The sequence below is a fragment of the Apium graveolens genome, chromosome 10, assembly GCF_009905375.1.
Source record: "Apium graveolens cultivar Ventura chromosome 10, ASM990537v1, whole genome shotgun sequence".
Taxonomy (NCBI): Eukaryota; Viridiplantae; Streptophyta; class Magnoliopsida; order Apiales; family Apiaceae; genus Apium; species Apium graveolens.
In genome coordinates, this window is record NC_133656.1 from 174759177 (window position 1) to 174779090 (window position 19914).

The 19914-nt window shown below is 32.6% G+C and overlaps 1 pseudogene; it reads left to right on the forward strand.

The window, feature by feature from the left end:
• Positions 1–221: 221 nt before the first annotated feature.
• The window catches only part of LOC141691332 (uncharacterized), a 34860-nt pseudogene continuing 15167 nt past the window's right edge, over positions 222–19914 (forward strand).

Genomic DNA, 19914 nt, shown 5'->3' on the forward strand with positions numbered 1-19914 from the left:
TGAATATGGCTATCATCTATAGAGAGGGAAAGAGTATCTGTGTGATTCAAGGACATCCCAAATTCTCAATAGCCAAGAGAGAAGAGACCATGAGGCTAAAGGAAGAAGCTAAAAAGCTGAAGGCTGACAAAAGAGCACAAACAAAGTTTGAAAAATAGCTAAAGTCAAGTCTAATTGAAGAAAAGAAGAAGAGTGAAGGAAACAAGACTGAAAACATAAATATGGATATGGGGAATATAGTTGGTGAAAGTGTGGAAGAAGAAAGTGAGGAAATAAAGGAATGGCAGAAGGGTAACAGAAAGAAGGTTAGGGCAAAAAGGAAGAGTGAAGATGACACTGAAGTAATTCAATCAAAATACAAACCACAACCTTCTATTCCTGAACCTTTTGTTGCTGATCCCAGTAAAAATATCCATGGTGAACCAATCATCCCTAAAGAGGAACATATTGATTGGGACACCATCAAATTGCCTACCTTCTTAACTACTTCTTCACCACCAAAGGAACTGAAAAGAAAATCCAAATCCATACCTCTCCCAACCTCAAGTAAATTCACTCAGAAACATAAACCTAAGCCTAGCCACAAGCCTCAAAGGATGATTATGTTCACATTTGTGACATAAAAGAATATATAGATATTGAACTCTACCTGGATGAGCTGGAGGAAGTAAGGGGAGTAAATGCCTATGGACAGCTACCAGAAAGGCTAGTGTTCAAGTATAAAGAAAGTGTGGAAAGGACTTGGCCTCTTCAAAGAATTCTAAATGAAGGCTATTCTACCTTGATTATAGTCTACTCAGCTATAAAAAGGGACAATGGTTTCACCAGGACTGCCAAGACTGAGATTCTCAACAAGATTGCCAGCATAAGGAAGACTTGGTGGGAGTCAAATTCCTTGCCTAGAACATTACTCATCCCAGAGCATGGAACTACAATTCATAAATCACCTCATTGGTTGATGGAGTTCAGAGACAATAAAGGAGTCAGAAGATTTTTCAGACTTGAAGACCAGCTTAAGATTGCCAGTAATGAAACTCTCAAGGACATGCAATCTAAGTTGGATATCAGTGATGAAGATGAGGCTGAATTCTATAGACAACTCCAACTCCAAGTAGAGGAAAATGACAGGATGCTAGGGAAGAAAACAAGGGAACAAAGGAAAAGAAAATGATTTGCTCAGGCTAAAGGAGCACCCTTGGAAACACTGTAAATCTTCAACTCTATCTCAGTACATACACTTTTGCAGCACTTTTGAATTTCTACTTGGTTTCAACTCACATATTTGTTAAGTGTTTTGTTATCATCAAGTTAACCTTGAATTTATGCCTACAATTCTAGTAGACATAAATAGGGGGAGATTGTTAGGAATATATGTGTACTAGTTTGATGATAAGCTAAACAAAATACTTAAGTAGAAAACTAGTGTTTGTAGCCTTAACGGATAAGACCACTTTGGATATCCGTTGATGGAGTAGCTTTACTTAGAAATAAGTTTAGTATTGTAGCACATTTCAGTCTTTATAAATGAGTTATAATTCTTAGAAGTTGTAGGAAATTGTAAGTCATGTTGACTACTAGTGGATATGCAAATAGGAGGGCTAATTGTAAATATTTCATGCCTTGTAATTTTGTATAAATGAAGTAGTATCAACTGGTAAATTAAAGACCTTCAACGGATGAGAAACAAAGCCTCAACGGATGTCTCTAAAGCATCAATGGATAACATCCATCAACAGATGAGTGCATCAACGGATAAAGCTTCAACTGCTAAAGCATCAACGGATAAAGCTTCAACTGCTAAAACATCAACGGATAAGAGCATCAACGGATAAAGCCACCAACGAATGAAAGCTTCAATGGATGCTCAGTTCCATAGCAGTTGATAGTGATAATTCATAAGCTGACAGAGGCACATGGGTTGACAGAGACAATTGGAATGTGGTAGCCTCTTGGAGGAATCAAGAAAAAGCAGCATTTCCATTCTGGTACAAACAAGGAAGTATTCAAAGATTCACAGATTATCTTAGATTGCATTGGATAGAGAAATGAAGAAGAAACATGTGAAGAACTATTTTATAATTGTATTTTATCTTTGTCTTCACTTGAAAAACTTGGTGATATATAAACCAAGTTGCAGCTAGTAATTAGGTGTGAATTTTCAAGAGCTGTTTAGAAAAATTCAGAGAGAAAATCATCTAGTTTATACTAGGAAGTAGCCGTGAACAATTATTTGTATCACATATTTTCTGAAATACACATCTCTGGTGGAACAACAAATCCACCAGAAAAGTTTTTAAAGCCTTTGTGTTCTTTACATTTGTGTTTTGAATATACATCTGTCTGCACTTGCTTAAAGCAATTCACACACATCTGTTCATCATACACTTAGCTTTTGAAACTGCTCAAAACTTGAAAAAGTTTTGAGATTTACATTCAACCCCCCTTCTGTAAATCTCATTGTTAGTTTCTTGGGAATAACAATTACTACAACCATTATTTTCAACGATGGGGAAATAGATGAAGAAGAGGAGCAAGTTGAACATGAAAAAGAGTCTGAATTTGAAATAGAACGATTAATCACAAATCCAATAGTTGTGGATATTTTTTTTCTGTTTGAAAAGCAAATTGAACATGGATTGGAAGAATAGGAACATGGTGACTTGTTGAGTACTTTTCCGCTAATTATACATGATTTTTTTAATCCTTGGAAAGTCGATTGTGATGCAAGTACTGTTGGGGATGATTTTGTTCAAGAGAAGAGTTTCATTGATTTTCTAGGTATGGACAACTTGTTGAGAGCATATACACAATTAAGTGATGGGGATGTTTTGGTTCAAGAGAAGATCTCTATTAATTTTCTAGACGTGGACAACTTGTTGGGAGCAAATACAAACTCAAAATTTCTTATTCTTTCAATGTTGCTACTAAAGGTAATTATTATGGGGCTAAAATTTAATGTTCTCAAGTTCTATAATATATCCCATCTTTGTGTGTTGATCCTTATATAAAACTCGTGGTCGAGTTTTTTTTAAAGAGAGAAGAATGATGTGGAGCATGACCTTATGATATTCATATGCATTTATTATCAATTGAGGATAATTATTTTTCGAAGAAAAGAAGAATGATGCATGAGCATCATGTGCTGATATACTTGTTCTCATGAAGACAAACATGGTTTTGGACTGATCTATATTCATTATTCGTGAGAACCGATTGACAATATTACAAAACCAATAGTCAGTTTAATTACCAACATGGGCTGATCTATTGGATTGGGCTGATTATTATATATTAAGTAGATATTGGCTTAAAAGTTTTTACCTTTCACTTAAAATGGGTTTTCTTGTTTCAAGCACCTAGGATTTCATTTTATAGTTGAATTTGGTTTTTATGTAATTTCCTATTCAGAGTAGGTTCTTATGTAATTTCCCATATAGATTAAGTTTTTGATGGGTTTTTAAGTTGGATTCAAATACTCGCTACGCAGCTGATTTTGAATCTGATTGGAATTCTTAATAGGCTTATGTTATTTTTCTAGCCTATATATACCCATATATTGTAATCTTTTGAGACAGAGAATTTTAAGAGAATAAATCGCGAGTTTATACTTGCAAAACCTTTTGAAAGTTGGTGGTTAATTCCTGTATACTTTCTTCTCCAGATTTCGTTTAGTTTGTGGGTGATTAGATTCTTTAAGCAATCTAAACAAATCGATCCTTTAGATTTGTTTCTTGGTGATTAAATTCTTTATAGAATCAAGATGGAGTTAATTTTTTCGCAACATATCTGATCTACATAGAAAATTGGAAACTTATCATTGTAATTAGGATTTCTTAATAAGTGTGATTTTTGAAAAACAAACCACTAAAATGGGACAGAGGGAGTAGTATGGTTGGTAGAGGATGCAAACTCATTAGCGGTCATTGGTGATGTACTCACCATGTGACCCCTAAAATGAGCACACACGTTCTTGGTATATTGACATAGGATGTCCCCTAGCAATAGGGCATATATCTTCACTCATGACCAATTATAGAGATATTAATGTGATGTGACCCCGAGTTGAGATGAGAGATTCTTTTTATGTTATCTTGCGATACAACCCTTAGATGGGGTAGACTCACTTGTGTGTAAGGTGAGACCTCTTACAGAAGATGAGGTTGTTTGTCTTCATCTTTAGATACATTATGATCCATTACAGTGGTAGGGTCATGTGCCTTTTCCTAACAGTGTGACCCTATTCAAACTCATGTGTCATTTGCATAGTAATAAGAGATGACCCCTATTCATGAACCCTCATATCTTGTTAATTCATTGTTTATTATTGAGCCCTTAAGGGATGTAGGCCTAACATTAGAACTCGCTGGGCTTGTTTATGACCCATGTCATAAGTGGTCATGACACATGTTGCCATTATGAATGTAATGTGGAATGAGGAATCTCGGTACCTTATCACGCGGGGCGGTCGTAGAAGGATTAAGTATGTGACCCTTGTGAGGTGTTATATTGGGCTTGTTTAATAATAAAATCTAAATATCTTTTGACTTATTATATACTCCTTGCCGCATAATAAGTTTTCACGATGTTATGCCCTTCTTTTTAATTTACCTAGCACTGAGACTCGTTGTAAGCTTGTAACGAAGAGAAAGAACCGTAGGTCGTGGTGGAATTTTAATCCAATTGACTTAGAATGGATGTACTTTACCCATGGTTCTAAAAATTGGTGATTTGTAAGATTAATCGGCTGCCAAATTGCTAATCAGAGTCGATCGTATAAGGTCAAATCACCGGAAAAATGTTTTTCCGGTCAAATTGTTAAAAATCCGTAAAAATCGTTGAAAATCGGGTCAACTTCCAAAGAAAATGGAAGCTTATATCATTTATCGGTAGTAATTTTAGAGAATCCCGTGAATCGAAATAAGAGATAAATTTAATCGTTAATGATGAACACGGTTGACTGTATGAACGAACAATAAAGAAGAAGAAAAAGTGAAGAGGGTGTTGTGATGTCTAAATTATAATATAAAATAGTACAAGCATTAAAGTACTACAATACGAGCATGAGTACAAATGTACAATGATGCTAAATAGCATGGCCCATAACAATGTAAGGTCCATGGACCATTTCATGTAAGGCCCAACTGCAATGCATGGTTGTGAAAGTCTTGCGGATATAATATATATTTAACATATATATTTTAAAAATTAATATTAAAATATATTCGATTAGTAGTCCGATTAATCCCCGATTTATCGATTAATCGCTAATTGGTACCTCAACCGATTAGTTCCGATTTTTACAATCATAATTATACCTCTTTTGGTTTATTTTTGTGGTCCCCGTATGTATCATATATTATACATAGCTGAATTGTATCTGAATTCAATAGGCGGAACAAGGAGTTTCTTTAATTCAAAAAAGTTTATTTAATCGACGGACATGCAAAGATGATCGCGAACATTTAGACAATAAATCTTTAATGTATGAGAAGAAAATACCCATCTTGAAGAGTACACCAATCACCCCGAAGCATCCTGTAAAAAGAATGAAAAAAAGGTTCATAAGTCAATGAATAACACGAAAAATAATATGTAAAAGATAACATTTGAAATTTGGTATAGAAAATCTAAATACATATTAAACAACCATTGATGGTAATCTATTTTTCATTGAAAACAGAAAAAACCAATCACCATGACCCCAATGAATCATAAAGATTCACAAAACAAAAGAAATCACAATTTTAACAGAAAAAATCTACACCTAAACATGTAGCACGCACATATCTCGTTTACAAAAATATATTATATAGAACAACCCAGTATAATCAAAATTTCAAAAAAATTTATCAATACAACAAATATTAAATAAAAGAACTTCAAAACCAAAGAAAACAGAACTCCATGTATGAACTTAAAGAATTGATAGAACAAAAATAAATTACATAGAATTTAGGAACCATATGTGCATCGTGGTTGCAATTCAAACAAACTTACCTCTTTCGAAGTAAATAAGATGTTGAGAACATATAAACCCGAATATCTTACAAACTATTAATAAGTATTCGAATCACCAATTTTAAGTACTTACATCTTCCTTCAAAAACATCGACCCAAAAAGCTCACGCCATTCTAAAATTAAAGATGACAAAAAAAATGAGGAGCATGTAATATCCCCTAATTTTAGAATTAGATTAATAATAGAATTAAAAAGGATTAAAATTAGACAAAGACTGGAATTTAAATTTGAATTAGACTAATGAGCCTAAAATTTGGATTAGATTTTAATATGAATAAATTGTAGGTTAAGATAGAGGGTTTTGAAAGGCATATGTTATAGCCTATTTGTTTATTCGAGGATTTAACTCAACTCAAATAAGAATGTAACAAGTAAATAGTGGTTCTATCGTCAAAGAGATCTCACAAAGTAACACCTGTCAAAGGATTCAGAAACGATGTTCATCTACAGACTTGAGGAATTACTTCACTGGAAGAAGTTCAAGAAATTGATCAAGCCTCAGTGATATAAATCAAGATTGTGGATTTAATCAAGTGACAGAGATCTTGTCAGGTTATCAGATAATTACAGGGATTTAATCTGAAGAAAATCAAGTTATCAAAGTCAATACATGAAGAAACATCACGGAAGTTAGTCACTCATGAACCAGACAGTACATCGAGTGTCAACATTGAAGTGGTGGAATTGATTCATAATTGACAGTGATTTTCAGAAGATTTTTAGAAGAATGGTTGTTGTTCAAGAGTAGTATTAATTCTCTATTAATTAATTAAGTCATATAGTTTAATGAAGAAAATAAATTATATATGCAAAGATTAATTTATTTATTAATTGAATTAATTGATTAATTAATTCTGAATTAATATTATGAATTTTCAGAATTGATTTTGAATTTATATTCAATATTAATTCAGCATGACAATCAATTGAACTGGTATGACAATCAGATTGTCATACCGAAAGTCATGCTAGTTCAAATTGATTGTCATACCGAAAGTTCTACTCGCTATGGGATTGTCTTGCTAGTTCAGGAGATAGTCATACCGATTGTCATGCTAGTTCAGGAGATAGTCATACCGATTGTCATGCTAGTTCAGGAGATTGTCTCACTGAAAGTCATGCCAATTCACAGATTGTCTTGCCAGTTCAATTGATTCTGTTGAAGTGAATTATTAAAGACAAGCAGCAGAAGACATTCATATCATTCAACCAACTCAAGAACACAGAAAGTAGCAGCCCACAATATATTTCATCTCTAAACTGCAACTTCATGAACATTAATTTCTAGCAATTAAAGTTAAATCCAAACCACTAATAATCATTCTCTTGTTCTTGTGTAACTATCTAGTGGATCATAATCCCTAGAACTTAATCTCAAATTGCTTTTAGCATTTGATTTTTTTATTGCAAAAATAGAAAAAGTTCATGTCGAATTTATTCTAGATTTGTGATAATTTATTTGAGATTAATCCCTTGTAATCGATACCGTTGTTGTAACACCTTTCAAGTTTAATAATAGTTTTAATTAACTTGAATTTTGTTTCAATTTTTTATTCCGCATTAAGTTCTATTAAATGGTATAGTTTGTATTCAACCCCTCTTCTACAAATATATTGGGACCTAACAATTGGTATCAGAGCCTTCTGATTAACGAACAAATCAAGATCCTAGACTTTTGTGATTGTTCAACTCCTTGAATTTTTATTTATTCAAAAATTCATAATGACTTCACAAAAAGTTGGAACCGTTAAAATTCCACTATTTGATAAAGAAAATTATATTATGTGGAAGAAGAAGATACTCTTGTTTTTACAAGTGGCAAATCCCAAATATCTAAACTTGTTAAAGAAGGGTCCAAAAATTCCGATGGTTATTGAACCAGAGGTTATAGTAGATAATTTTGTAATTACCAAAGCTAGAACCTATACAAAAGATCCTCAGGATTTTACTCCTGCTGAAAAGGAAGAAGCCTCCTTGGATGCCAGCCTTCAATTAATTTTAGTTGATAACCTTGATTCCTTGATGAACAGACATGTGATGAACTGTAAAAATTTCAAACACATCTGGGAAACTATTGAGGTGATTAATGAAGGTACAGAGGAAGTTAGGGAGAACAAGTTAGAGATCCTAACCTCTGAGTATGAACATTTTAAATCCAATCCAGGAGAAGGAATTACTGAAGTGTTCGAGAGGTACAATGCATTGATCAACAACCTGAACATAAATGGAAAATATTATTCAATCAGGGAGATCAACAAAAAGTTCCTTTTAACACTTCCAACTCATCTTGAACATAGAATCACTGCCATAAGAGAAGCTAGAGATCTGAGTAAGATTTCTTTGGATAGACTCTATGGTGTGTTAAAAACCTATGAGTTGGAGCAGATTCAGCAGAAGGAAGTATACGGGAAAGGTAGAGTGGTCAGCACGTCTACTGCTCTAGTAAGTGAAGATCAACAACAACAACAACAATCTCAACAGTCAGAGAGAATGGTACAATCTTCCAAGGCTAAGGAAAATGTGTTAGTAGCAGAATATGATCCTCCTACTACAAATCAATCCGGTGATGATTTTTACTCCTTGGAAGAGCTGGAGCAATTGGAAGATGAGTTAATGGCCCAGATTGTCAAGAGATTCTCCAATGTCAGATTCAAGAGAAATCCCAAGTTCAAGTACAAGTCCAACTACAACAGATTCCAGAAAGGTGGATCTTCAATCTCTAACACCAGCATTGGCGGATACAAAACAAGGATGGTTGATCGGAGCACCATTCGATGCTTTAACTGCAATGAGTTGGGACACTTTGCCACATAATGCAGGAAGCCAAAGCAAGTAAGGAAGAACTCTTATGATTCAAATCAGAAGAGTAACTCTGAAAGGGCTTATCTGGCAAAGGGAAGAAGCTGGGATGATACTGATAGTGAAGATGAAGAAGTTGGGAATCTTGCTCTTATGGCTATTGATGGAGATACTTCATCGTCAAGAAAAGAGGTAAAATTTACTGATGCTGAATTAGTTTATCATCTCGGAGGTTCCTAAGATTGTGCTCGTCGTGATAATGAACTGTTAAGTCAGCAGATCAAAGACCTTGAGAAAGAGGTCAATGAATTAAGACTTGTGCACATTAATCAAGACAAATTAAAAGAACAAGTATCTTTTCTAGAGAATAGAGTTAACTGTTATAGACAACTCGAAACTATTCCCAAAGACAAGATCACCGGTCTTGAGACTAAGGTTAAAGCTTACTTTAATTCTTGTTCGAAGGCTAAAGAGTTCTACAGTAAGCAAGCTGTTAATCAAACATCTGGAATATGTTTTGATTACAATGCTGCTATTGGAAAATTAGACATAAACTCCCCTCCTTATGTCTGTGCTAAAGGTAGGGAAGTACCATATGTGCTTAAGGGTGTTGATAAACCCCTCTATAAAGGATCAATTGCTGAACCATTTGATGAGACCTCCTTTATTATTCAAGAAGAAATACGTGCTGAAGATCGTGCTAATGAGAAGGTTGTTTTCAAGCCAAGTGTGTCGAAAGTTCCAGTCAAAGTTGTGAAAGCAACTGAGACTAACTCAGACACACATGAGTTGGATAACAAAAATGTCATGTCTACCATGCATAATTTTCCTGTTGTTAATCCCTCTTATAAAGTATGTGGTGTTCCTAATTGTATGTCTTGTGCTTTTAATTTGATGTATGCTTATTTTAATGGTAAGCATGTTTCTAGTGATAAGACTACTCCTCGCCAGCATGTGAATAATAGGAAGCATGATAGGTCTAAGACTGCTAGTCCTCCTAAGGCTAGAAAGGAGACATTTGTGCCTAAGCCTAAACAGAAATTTGTTAAGGCTGTTTACAAGGTCAAATGTCCAGTCATTGAGAAAGTTGAGAACATTAAAGTTAAGAATGTTGTTTTGCCTGACAAAGCTCAATTCTACAAGTATGCCGGACCCAACCAAGTTTGGGTTCCGAAGAAGGTTTAATCCATTTGTATTGCAGGGCATTAAATAGGTGGAACCAGCAGTGTGGATTCTTGACAGTGGATCGTCAAGACATATGATCGGAGATAGAGCCCTGCTATCAAATTTGGTTGAGAAAGCTGGCCCAGTGGTTACCTTTGGAGATAACAACAAAGGTTTAACTGAGGGATATGGCTGTTTGCAAGCTGGTAATGTTATCATTGAACTTGTAAATATTTTCTGTATTTTTGCTATATTAATATAAGTTTTTATTTGTACTTTTTGTAATTGTAAATATTGTTTGAGATATTACAGTTGTTAGGAGTTAACAATTGTATGATATATGAAATTGAATTCTGATATATCTTTGATAGATATTTGGTATTTAATTCATTGATATTTTTTTAATTAATTATATTAAAATAATATGCAACATAATTATTGGTATCTAAAGTACTTGACAAGTATCGGTCAATGATATATTGTTAATATTTTGTTGCAGATAGTTGTGAGATTTTAAGTTCTAGTGAATTTATATAAGTTGTTATATCTGAAAGATTCACTATAATTTGAAATCAGCAGCATAGTCATTCTTATTAATATTATTTTTCAACAAACAAAATTGTTGATTATAATTTTATTAAGATAGATTATGGAGCTTTTGACATGAATGAGAATTACTTAGACTTTACCCTAAGTGATCAATGCTTTAACAAAAACTCATTCATATTGAAAGTCAAAATCTTTCTTTCTCTTCTTAATACTGCTAGGTCATCAGTTTGTGTCTTATCAAAATCATTTATCTTTTTAGGCATAAAAACAGACTTGTGCACTCGAACAGTTTTAGGAGAAAATCAAACTTCTTTCAACATTAGTGATTTCTTATTTCATTTAAAATCTTTTGAAGTCACTATTGTACATCATCTCTCTCAAAAGATTAAATGTTTGATTTTCATTCATTATAGATCTTAAGTACATTTTATCTCTATTGCCATATGTTCTGTGATACAGGTTCAACCTCTAATGGCCTTCTTTCATTGACATTCATGAGGTTAAAAACCCACAACATCTATCCCAGACTGTAAAGATAAACATAGAAACAGAACCAACCAACACTCTCTTACCACTAAAATGTAGTATGAATGAGCGTGAGGGAGATAGTGCCTTAGTGCACCACATAAGGAAGGTTCTGAAGTCAACCCAACAGCTCTGTCTCCTACAAAGATGAGTAGTATTTAAACCGAGACAACTGCTAGCCCCCATACATCTTCTCAAAAAGATGTAATGGTTGAAAAAGGCACAAAAAGAGTTACTAGATTCATCCTCTCAAGAGGGTGCATCTATTGAAATTTGCCTATCGGCCAGGGTATCCGATGTAGTGTCACCACCTCAAACACAAACAATTCTTGATGCACAAGAAAAGGTTACACACACAAAGGAAGAGTTGACGGAAACAAGAGTTTCGACCATTTTAAGGTCATATTCGATTGTTCAAGGTTCTTTAATGGACCAATTACCTTTACAGGTGTTAGGAGAGGATACTGATCCAAAAGCCATATGTCAGTGGTCAGTGTCTACCTCCCCAGGCTTAAATCCCCTGGATGCATCTGCGGATAGTGGATCTGACATAGGCGCAGATCGGCAACTTATTGACAATGATTCAGATATTACCTGATGAGTCACAAGGAAATGTCTTCACAGACATTAGAAGGGAACTTTGATCTTTATGCTAAATTCGTTGGATCATTGTTTACCTTCCCAGAATTCAAATCTGGAACCCCAAAAAGGGAAACTAGCAACTTGTAGATTATGACTCAGATTCATCTGACGAGTTTAACAAGGACGGGGATTTGCGAACTCCCATTGCACCACCTGTGACCTCCTTAAGGATGTCTAAGGTGATTTTCCTTGCAGGTACAGCTGAATTTTGGAGCTATGAGAGGAGTGATACACTTGAGAGAATGAGTATAAACACGAGTGGAGAGAAGAGTGAAACACATGTGAGGTACACTAAACAGAATCACACACTCACAGTAAGGAAGAAAGAGAAACTACTTGTTATTTCTTTTCCAACCAAGTGAAATATGAGAACTCCTTCAGACAACGGCATACATTCCTTCTCTAAGGGGGAGATAAAAGCTTAAGTAATAGTTTGGAGGATTCCTCAACTAAGGGGGAGAAATAGCAGGGAGGAAAGAAAAAGAAAAAGGTAAAGCATATGTACACCACACCATTGTTGTTTGTAACTACGGATCCTATTGTACGGGAGAGGTGGTAAACACAAGGTGATCTCCTTTAAGCAGTTGATTCTCATAGGGGGAGAAGCAAGAGAGATATGGGCTTCTCAACAGGAAATGTGGTTGTACAAAAGAAGATGAAACTACTTGAAGATATGTTCAGTCTAGAGGAACATCTGTTTGGAATCTGGAAAATATTAAATATTATCCAGAACTTTTCTGCTATTTACTTTGCATTTCTGTTTATATCTTTTTCTTATTTGTTAGTTGAGTTATCCTCTAGGTATTTGTTGTTATTATCTAACAAACAAATAGGGGGAGATTGAAAGGCATATGTCATAGCCTATTTGTTTATTCGAGGATTTAACTCAACTCAAATAAGAATGTAACAAGTAAATAGTGGTTCTATCATCAAAGAGATCTCACAAAGTAACATCTGTCAACGGATTCAGAAATAATGTTAATCTACAGACTTGGGGAATTACTTCACTGGAAGAAGTTCAAAAAATTGATCAAGCCTCAGTGATATAAATCAAGATTGTGGATTTAATCAAGTGACAGAGATCTTGTCAGGTTATCAGATAATTACAGGGATTTAATCTGAAGAAAATCAAGTTATCAAAGTCAAGACATGAAGAAACATCACAGAAGTTAGTCACTCATGAACCAGACAGTACATCGAGTGTCAACATTGAAGTGGTGGAATTGATTCATAATTGACAGTGATTTTAAGAAGATTTTTAGAAGAATGGTTGATATTTAAGAGTAGTATTAATTCTCTATTAATTAATTAAGTCATATAGTTTAATTAAGAAAATAAATTATATCTGCAAAGATTAATTTATTTATTAAATGAATTAATTGATTAATTAATTCTGAATTAATATTATGAATTTTCAGAATTAATTTTGAATTTATATTCAATATTAATTCAGCATGACAATCAATTGAACTGGTATGACAGTCAGATTGTCATACCGAAAGTCATGCTAGTTCAAATTGATTGTCATACCGAAAGTTCTACTAGCTATGAGATTGTCTTGCTAGTTCAGGAGATAGTCATACCGATTTTCATGCTAGTTCAGGAGATAGTCATACCGATTGTCATGCTAGTTCAGGTGATTGTCTCACCGAAAGTCATGCCAATTCACAGATTGTCTTGCCAGTTCAATTGATTCTGTTGAAGTGAATTATTAAAGACAAGCAGCAGAAGACATTCATATCATTCAACCAACTCAAGAACACAGAAAGCAGCAGCTACACAATATATTTCATCTCTAAACTGCAACTTCAAGAACATTAATTTCTAGCAATTAAAGTTAAATCGAAACCACTAGAAATCATTCTCTTGTTCTTGTGTAACTATCTAGCGGATCATAATCCCTAGAACTTAATCTCAAATTGCTTTTAGCATTTGATCTTTTTATTGCAAAAATAGAAAATGTTCATGTCGAATTTATTCTAGATTTGTGATAATTTATTTGAGATTAATCCCTTGTAATTGATACCGTTGTTGTAACACCTTTCAAGTTTAATAATAGTTTTATTTAACTTGAATTTTATTTCAAATTTTTATTCCGCATTAAATTCTATTAAACGGTATAGTTTTTATTTAACCCCCCTTCGACAAACATATTGGGACCTAACAAGTTTTGATCTTTATAAATAGATCATATTCGTATTCCTCGTTTTATCGTTAAAATTCGTAAGGCTTTTGTACACAAAATCGGCAATCTTTTAAAATTCGTAGAAGATTTATCGTTAGTTAGAATTCGTTGATTCTGCACTTTTCGGAAAGTTATTTTCATTCTCTATAACTTTCGTGCTTCGGGTTTTCCAGGAAAACGTCGTTTAATGGGTCAAAAAGAGTAAATTCTGATCTGATCAGGTTTAGAGGTAAGTTTTCGATCGATATCGCTAGTGTTTTCAAAACTGTATGTTATGCGTTAATAATTGTTTATCAAAACATGGGCTAAGTGATGATATATTTGAAAGTATTATATGTTATAGTATAAGTATTGTTGTATATGTGTGTTGTCTATACGATAATTTTAGATCTCTGATTTATGTCATGTTTTGTGAAAATATCGAATAAGAACTTAGGACCGCAACACCGAATTGTAATAACAATTTTTTGAAAATTTAGGACCTTTATCACCAGGTTGTAGTGGTCGTGGCATGAATTATGGATTTCGAATTATTGTTGTTTATGTGTTATGTGTATTGTGTATATCGAATAAGAATAAGAATATGAAAGTTTATCGAAAATGCTTGTTTTTTATAACGTATCGTATAGATTATTGTATCTTGTTATATGTTTTTGTGTTACTTGGCCAACTAATTGAATCGATTAATTTCTTGCTGGACTTCGTAGCTCATTACTTACAATTTCAGGTTTCGCCTAAGATTCGAGTTGGATAGCATTGGAGTTCGAGGATTTAAAATTGAAGTATATTGAATTTTAGACTTCCGCTAGCTGCGCTTTTGTAATAGTAACCTTTGTAATAGATTTTGATCAATAAATTGTCTTTTATTTTAGTTTCGATTTAGATACAATGGTTCGAAGGTGCAGGCTATCGCAGAGCCACTATGTTTTTTTAGTACGTATCATAACTTAAATGTCACCAAATTCACCCCGAGATAGCCATGTTGGTTAATTTGGATATGTAAATTCTTCTTTCGAGATAACCTATAAATTACAATTGTATATATTTATTTATTAATATTGTGCTTTTATTTTGACTATGATAATAGGTCGCGCTTCGCAGTTGCACTGTAATTATATTTTAAAAAAAATCTTAAAATGTTTATTATTAGATATGATCATCTATTTTTTTATATAAGCCACATTGTAATTAAAAAAATTATTTCAATGTTAAACTGCATACAAAAATGAATCGACAAGTTAAATTATAAGTCTTGTTGATTGATGTATTTGTCGTTTGCAATTACAAGTCAATGTAACTCTTATTTTATTAATAGTCTCGTATTCTTAGTTTTCTCCAAAACGTGTGTATACAAGATTATACGATATATTTGGTAACATTATCCTTATTTTCTAGGTGGTTCCAGCAAACCTATATATAAGATTATATGATATATATATATATGTTTAGTAACATTGTGTTCTAAATCAATGTCAAAGTTATATATATCAACTTTCATAGAGAAATATGTGGTTATTTTGTATTATTTTATTTTTTTTATATAAAATCTAGTATCACCCGGAAATAAACTTCTGTTAGGTCCCGTAAAAGGGCTATTTTAAGCTATAAGGGGGGTTAAATAGCTTAATTACCAATTTAAAAATTATTATGGCATTTTAAAAATATTTATCCTATTTTAAAAATTTTACCAATGCAGATTATATATGCGGAAATAAAAGACAAGAAAGAAAATACCCCACGAGAGATTTATCATGTTTCGCGATAATGCAACCTCTAATAGATTCGCTCACCCCTACGTCCAGTCCCCGAGCTCTTCTACATGACCCGAGTTTTCCCCTTAAAATAACCTTGCTCCTTACGTAGGCAGAGAAGTCTTTACAACTCCACAAATATTTGTCTTGGTGCGTAACTCCGGGTTACCACCTCAAAATAAATGTGCAAACCTACACAACCTATCTTAGACTATAACATCCTGTTATTTCTTCAAAGTTGATGTAGAACCATTGGTGTAGTATTTGTCCTTCTAAGCTTATTCCGGTCTTGGATCTCAGTAGTTGGTCTTGGGTCTTTCCTCTTCCTCACGGTGCGAAGACTACTAACCCCCCGTTAGTATGTCTAGGACTTGGGTCTTAGAATGAGAATTACCTCACTATACTTCCCCTCACTGCAAAATGAAGAAGTTAATATCTACGAAATAATACCCGTTATAGATAAAAAGAGTTTGGACTAGTAATACACTTAACTAGACCGGATGACGAACAAATATTCTTAAAAGAATATATATGTATACTTTTCTTTAGATTAAGTGAATGTTAAAGTATACACTCGGATGAAAGCTAAGAGGTTTACCACTTTTGAGAGATGAACGGAAAAGTTCATCGGAAAAGTTTGCCGGAAAAATTCATCGGAGGTTCGGGCGGATTTTGGCTTGTTGGTCGAACTTGGGAAGCCCTTCGGGAGGCAATCAAGTGGTATGGATGAGCTTTGCTTGGGACGATGGAGCTTGGTTGGTGGAACTAAGCTTAAAGACAAAAAAATCTTAAATATATGATATCTATTTGTAAGAGAGAAGGTTTTTGAGATGAAGTATTTGGGTTTGGATATTAGAGAGTGTTTAGAGATAATACTTATTAAAAATTCCCAACAATTAATTATCTCTTAGCTTGTGTAAAAAATGGTGGGGGTGTGTGTTTATTTATAGAAGGAGTTAGGTGAAGGGAGTGATTGATATTGAGTTAAAATGAATGGTGGATGAAAAGAGTGATGTGGATTGATGACATGGAGGATAAGGTGTGTTTGTTTGCAACTTGCATATAGGACAAATAAGAAAAATCCCAGCAACTATTAATTATATAATAATGGTTTTTAGCTTTTTCAATTAATCATTAATTACTTAATTAATTAAGTAATTAGCACCATTAAATATAACGAATTTGAAAACCCTTTAATAAATATAACCAAAAATATGATAATTACCTAAATATCATAAAATGATGATCTGCAAGTTTTGGTCAATTTTAGTCAAAGGTAGCTTGGTCAAACGCTCGGTCAAAGTCTTGGTCAACACCCAAAAAAATCACACCCGTACAAAATTTCTCAAAAATTACAAAACTTTAACCATGCATATAAAATACCATTTAAGTGATAAATATTAATTTTCAATATTTTCTAGCAAGTGGAAGTATTTTATTTGGACTTAAAATGATTAAATTAGGGGTTGGTTCCAAATAAAATATGAACGATCTTTTATGAAAGTAGATAGACTTTGTTGGCTCAATTTGGGTTAGAATAAATACTTAGAATATATTTTCTTAAATATAAAATATCTTGAGAGTGTGGGAAATATTTTTAAGTATTTAAAAATATTTTCTCCGATAAATAATATATTTGAGATACGAGAGAAAATGACTTGGAAAAATATGAGGAGGGTGATAAAATGAGATATTAATATTTCTTTAACAAATATTCATTTCTAAGAGTATAAAAATATATCTTTGGATTTATAAATATTTATGGAGTGAAAGATATATATTTTATCCCTTTTAAAAACATCTATTTTTGAAATAAATTTAGCACGGGCCTTCTAAAGAATATCCAAATTCTGATATTCCTTTTTCAAACTTGTTACCTTATTAATATTGCAAGAGAGCCTAAGAAAGATCATATTTCTGATAGTTCTTTTACGATCTCATTGCTTTGGAGTATATTCCTTTAGAAATATATATTTTGATTTTTCAGCAAATTGGAATATCTCTTGTATTTATATTTAAAATATAAATACATTTTTGAAAATATTTTGCTAGATATGGCTTTTCACTTCTATTTATGTCAATTAAATTCATGCCTATTTGGAGAGGATGTACGTTTTTTAAATTTTATGTTAAATAATGCAAATACCAAAATAAATAATTAATCGAAGATGTTCTTTCAATCTTCCCCTTTTTGGTATTTGCCAAATAAAACATAAAATTTAAAATTTTCTAAGTGTGTGCTTCCCCTATATGTATGCATGTATTTTGAAAAATATTTTTCACATAAATATATAACAGAGAAAGTCTTGTTGTATATCCCTTGAATTTAATTCCTGTAAAACTGAACAACTTATCAGACAAATATATTTTGATGTAGATTTTATGTCTTTTTAGCAAGAATATTTTAAAAATATCAAATTGGGGGTCTAATTTCATCTTCCCCTTTTATTTGGATAATATCAAAAAGAATAGTTAAAAGAGTATAGAAATAGCTTCCCCTTGATGTATTAATATCAAAAAGAATAGTTAAAAAAGTATAGAAATGGCTTCCCCTTGATGTATTATGACCCTTTTTAACAAGAAGTTTATATTTTAGTGAAAATGTGAAGTGATAAATTTGATTTTAAGATATCACTTATTTACTTCTTTCTTCCCTTAAAACTCTTCCTTTTAATAGAATTTTTGATGCACTTTATGCACTCATGTTTGGTTACAAAGTATCTACTTTGGTTTACACTATTCTAGATTTTAATAATAGTATGCCCTTTTTTAAAACTGATTTTAATTTTATCTTGTTTGGATCATTTGTATGAATCTCTAAAGAAACTGTATATGCTAGTTATAGTAATCTCGTTCTAAAAGATTTTGCTATAACCAAAACTGTTGATAGTAATGCAGAAGAATAGTTAAGTTCTCATTTTTGACTATTTGTAAATTGTTAGAACAGTGTTAATTGAAACAAAATCATAGCTTATTCGATTTTCTCGAGTGATCAATGGTTAACAAACTTTCGGCCCATATTTTATGCAGAAGAAGATGTCAGTTTCTAAAATAAGAAAAGAGTCAAAAAAAAATCTTGATACCCATTTACGAGTTTGTGTAGACGTATCTTTGTTTTTAAATATCAGTTTTCATATGCCTTGTCCATTGAATTTATACCAGTACCCCTTTTTTTGAAAATTCTGTTCTTTCAATTTTATACAAGTTTTATTTGAACTCGAGATTTCTATTCTGTATAATAGACTTATTGGTTTCCTTTTGGGTTAAAAACAAGACGTGAATATCATAAGTTTAAAAACAACTTGTTTCTTATCTGATCATCAAGTTTGCTAATTGTTAGTCAAATTTGAGATCGTTTAAAAATCTGGATGTTTTCATTTCAACATCATCTGGGTTAGTAGTTAGTAAGTTAGTGTACATCAAATAATATAACCGTTTTATATAATTGTTCAGTTTATACAATCTGAAAAGTTTGATACTAATCTTTTTAACAATTTTCTATTCTCAAACTGTTCTATGTATTTTAAACCATCTGTGATCAATAAATTTTATCTGTTAAAGTTCCAGAGTGATGCTGAAGCTACTTGCATATATATGCTCAATACTGCCCAAAGTACATTTTAACCAAACAGTAGACTAAACAGATTTTGGGGTTATCAACACTATTGCTGCAAAGAACAACAATTTAGAGACTTTTAACTGTTTCAAATTTCTGACTTAAGTAAATATAGAACTAAACATGTTAGGATTTTATTTTTGACAGTTAGTGATAAACCTGAGAACTTGCAAGAGGAGTGAGTTTATATACAAATAACAAATTTATACTCCTGGTTTGAATTTTAAGAAGATATCAAAGTGTTAATATATAACACAGATTGAGCTAAATATTTGTTAAAATCAACCAACTGAAATTCATACAGTTTTAATAGAATGCCAATAACAGTTTTTCAAATTCAAGAAGATGGTAATGATCAGACTGTATCACAGCATACCAATCAGCAGTTCTTAAAGCAAAGGAACTGAACTTAAGAAACATTATCAACCAACAACTAAACTGGAAACATAATTTAAAGAAATTGAAACAACAAAAATGAAGTACAGATAATGCTTGGCCATCAAGCACCAAAAACAAGTAACACAGAACAAATACTCCTTGACATGAGATTTGTTAATGTCAATAAAACCCAGATTTTCATCTGTCTCACACAACTCAGACCGCACAGTAATGTCTGCCAAACCAACAAACTCATCATCCTTCTACCCAACACTAGCAACTTTAT